Raw genomic sequence first — 3,745 nt, forward strand, 5'->3', positions numbered from 1 at the left:
CCATGTGCTTCTTGAACTGAGCCTTCTCAAAATCAATTTTGTTCTTCATCTCGATGATCTTTTGAGCCAAGGCCAGCTCATTTGTAATGGCTCCATGGAAGGTGACGCTGATGTCCACTGGCAGTCGAAGATCATCGATGATGATGCTCTGGTCGTTGAACCACTCATCAATGAAGCTGTATAGAATTTCTACATCAAAGAGGGGCAGATCATTGAAGATCTCCGCCTCTTTCTTGGTCTTTATCAGAAGCTCAAGAGCATCATCACCAAAGTCTTCGTCGCTTGACGTATCAATGGTTTCATCTTCGTTCCTCAGAATGGCAGCTGGAGTCAGTTCATGCCCAGAAATCTTCATGGGCTTCTTCTTAGGCTTCTCCTTCTTCTTGGAGACACGAGAAAGATCTTCTGACTGCACACTGGGTTCAGGAGGTGCAGTGGCCAATGGCTTCACATGCAGAACTTTCGGTGCTGCAGAGGGCTTTGAAGCCTTTGATTTCTACTTCTGCTTCGGTGGGGCTGGCACATCTTCAAAATCCACGTCGCTAGCTTAGTGATCCACCATAGCCCCTGGATAGCAATGTGAGTGATGAGACCTTCGAGGTTGTAGAAGGGGCCGATCTCATTTGGATTGGCATCTCGTGTGCCATCAGCCCGTGGAGCAGATGGACCAGGGTTGAAGTCGAGACCAAACTGCTTCTTGTTCTTCTTGGCAGACTCTTTGGCAAACTGAAAGTTGCGCTTGAAGAGATTGTCTTCGTGACACCATAGCAAACTAGATGGGTCAGCATCTTTAGGCTGTGGTCCTCGGACCATGCATGGAAAGAAGCCTTGAGAAATAGCTTCGGGCTTGGACTTGGGCTGCAGACCTTTGTATATAATATCTCCCCATGGTCGCTTGATGGCGTTCTTTCCATCATACTCAGTGGTCACAAATTTGTACTTGAACCATTCTTTGGCCCAGTATCTTTGAATCCATTGTATTCGTGTCTTGCGCTCACCATAGGTTTCTTCAGGATCTGACTTGTACAGTTCAAAGAGATCTGGTGGCAGGACCTTGGCTATATCCCCACGGCCCTGCCTGCTGCCCTTTCTAGCTGATTTTTCAGTGGTCATAGTACTCAAGTTGAAAGGCTTCAAAACTGTGAATGGCTTCCGTCTACTGGTCAAACAGGAACTGGCTTCAGGAGAATTGATGTGTCGCTGTAAGAACACTGCAAACGAATGCAGACTATGAGAACCAAGGGATTCTCCCACGGACATGTACCTGTGACAGCATTAGAGGTGAGATGGAAGGGGAAGAGGTCATATGCATTCCTTAGAAGATTTTGAAGATAAATCAGTTTGAAGACATTAACCTCATAGTGCGAAGACATTCACTTATTTGATGAGAGTTGGTTCCAGATTTGTAGGAATCCAAGAATAAGTACAAGTGATGAATCTAACTAGTAGTGAAGCATAAGTAAACATACTTGGCATGATATGAGATGCGAACAAAATAGATCCAGATTTGCAAACTTGGATGGATCTGATGAATCAAAGGGGCAGTAAAAGTGAGATTTAATTACCACACGAAGAACTGCTAGACGAAGTTGAGAGGGAGGCCGAGCAGTTCAATCTCCCGTGCCCTAACTTGGCAACGGAAGACACCTACGACAGCTGTAGAGAGGACGAGGTCCGCGACCGGCGTGAAGACGGCGTCGGAGATGTCGCGGCAGCTAAGCGCTTCGTCTCCGACGTTGTCGCGAGCAAGCAGAGGCTCTAGGGTTTTGGTGCGAGGAGAGAAGGTTGAAGAAGAGATAATGACCACGGTGAGGTGTGTCTTTATAGAGATGGGGACGATGCAACGTTATTACGCAGGTGCCCCTGGCGGTTCACATCTGAAGGACACGTGGCATGCATGCAACACATTGGAAGTTGTTCCATGTTCCCATGCACGCCTGGATTGTCGAGTGGTCGTTCCGGCTTCTCCGTGTTTCAGGCAAAAAGGATATAGCATTAAAACAGATTCAATTTTTGTCTCTGTGTCTTCTGCTGACAAGGATTCAGTGAAGACAATCGACAGTTTCAATAGAATGCATATGATTTGGATAGATAGAATCTAAGGGAGAAGCATAGAGGGGGTTAGGGTCCGATCACATTCACTTAGATCAAAAGATTCAAACACGAAGACATAGCTATAAGTGAATGCTGTAGAGGACAGAACACAAACGTATATATATATATATATATATATATATATATATATATATATATATATATATAGAGTAGCACTATTCTGATCCCAGGATCAGAATAGTTATTCCGATCACGGTCGGCCTATATAGGGCCCGAAGACACGTTCCCGAACTCCCAAAACACATGAAGAAGAAAAAAATCCCACTCCACGTCCCCTCGTCCCCCACCTGATCCGATCCCCAACCTCCCGATCTCCCCAGTCCTAGCGACGGCCACCTCTCCCTTACCCCACCTCCACCCGGCGTCGTCGCCCGCGCCTCCTTCTGGCGAGTCGCCGCCCCCTCCCACTCCCGCCCCGCCGGCAAGCCGGGCGCCGCCATGCCCGCCCTTCCCTTTGACCGATCTCCTCCTTCCTCCCTGTCGACACCGTGGGAGCACCCATCCGGCCACCCAGACCCCAGCCGGTGACGCCGCCACTGCCACGCAGCCGCAGCCACGCCCCTGACGACGGCGCCGCCGTAGCCACATCCCCGCCGACGACGCCACCGCAGCCTCGAGCCCAACCGATGACGCGGCACACCACCTGCCGGAACACCTCGGCGTCACTGGATCCGGTGAGGATCTTCACCACCCTCCACTCTCCGGCGACCACCAGCCCGCGTGCGGATGGGGTGCTATCCTGCAGCTCGAGGAGGTGTCAAACTTCAGATGGAGGAGGTCACAACCTGCAGCTGGCCACGCGCCATGGTCGCGCGTCGCCGGCATCCTCCGCCACGCTCGGCACCTCCTGAGCGTTGGAGTGAAGGTCGACTCCTATACACTCTGCTGTTCAATTTCTACTGATCCTGTAGCTCCTAAACCCGTCATGCACTTATATCCAGTGGTTCTTGCGTGTGTGTTTTGTCCTGCAGAGCGAGCACCCTCACCCTGATCCGATCTGCAGTAGCGCCCCAGAGTAAGCAGCCCTGAGCCGTTCAAGTATGTAGCCGCGGGCCGTTCAACGACGGAGCTGCCGACCGTTCGTGAAGACAACATCCCGGATCCTGCTGCCCACCATCAAGTTCAACTTCTGTTGAATCATGTAAAGGGAGACTTATTGTGAGAGCGATCCCCTCTTTAATTTTTTTTCATTCAAAAATTTGTTAGCTACTTGAGCTTCAGCTAGCCTGTGTATGTGGCTACCAAGGTGGCATGCATTCAGCCTGTGTATGTGACCACATGTCACGAGTTGCTATCTGACTGAAATGATTTATGTACACTAGGATCTCCATGTACTGAACATGTTAAAAAAGATATCTCATGTATATTCCCTGTTTGTTTCTTGTGGTATTTCAAGCCGCCACTACCATGGGAATTTTTTGTCTGATGGTCCACGTCTTATAAGTAAACACTCTAAAAAAACAGAATTTTATGCAATACCAGCAAACAGTAAGTGCGAATGCACCTAAAGAAGTCTGTATATTTTAATGTAATCTGGAACTTCAAAGATTATAGTCCAGAGAGTTCAATCATTGGATTTTGGGAAGAATTCATCTTACTGATACATAATGAATAGAGAAAAAAAATACAA

At 48.8% G+C, this 3,745-nt stretch overlaps 1 long non-coding RNA gene across 1 annotated transcript; it reads left to right on the plus strand.

The window, feature by feature from the left end:
• The first annotated feature begins 2,355 nt into the window (after positions 1 to 2,355).
• LOC125556478 (uncharacterized) lies at positions 2,356 to 3,495 on the plus strand. The gene is made up of 2 exons (XR_007305101.2): positions 2,356 to 2,980; positions 3,087 to 3,495. It is a non-coding gene; the product is annotated as an uncharacterized LOC125556478 (long non-coding RNA).
• The last annotated feature ends 250 nt before the right edge of the window (positions 3,496 to 3,745 follow it).

This window comes from Triticum urartu, chromosome 5A (genome assembly GCF_056163025.1).
Source record: "Triticum urartu cultivar PI428250 chromosome 5A, HENAU_Tu73, whole genome shotgun sequence".
Classification (NCBI taxonomy): Eukaryota; Viridiplantae; Streptophyta; class Magnoliopsida; order Poales; family Poaceae; genus Triticum; species Triticum urartu.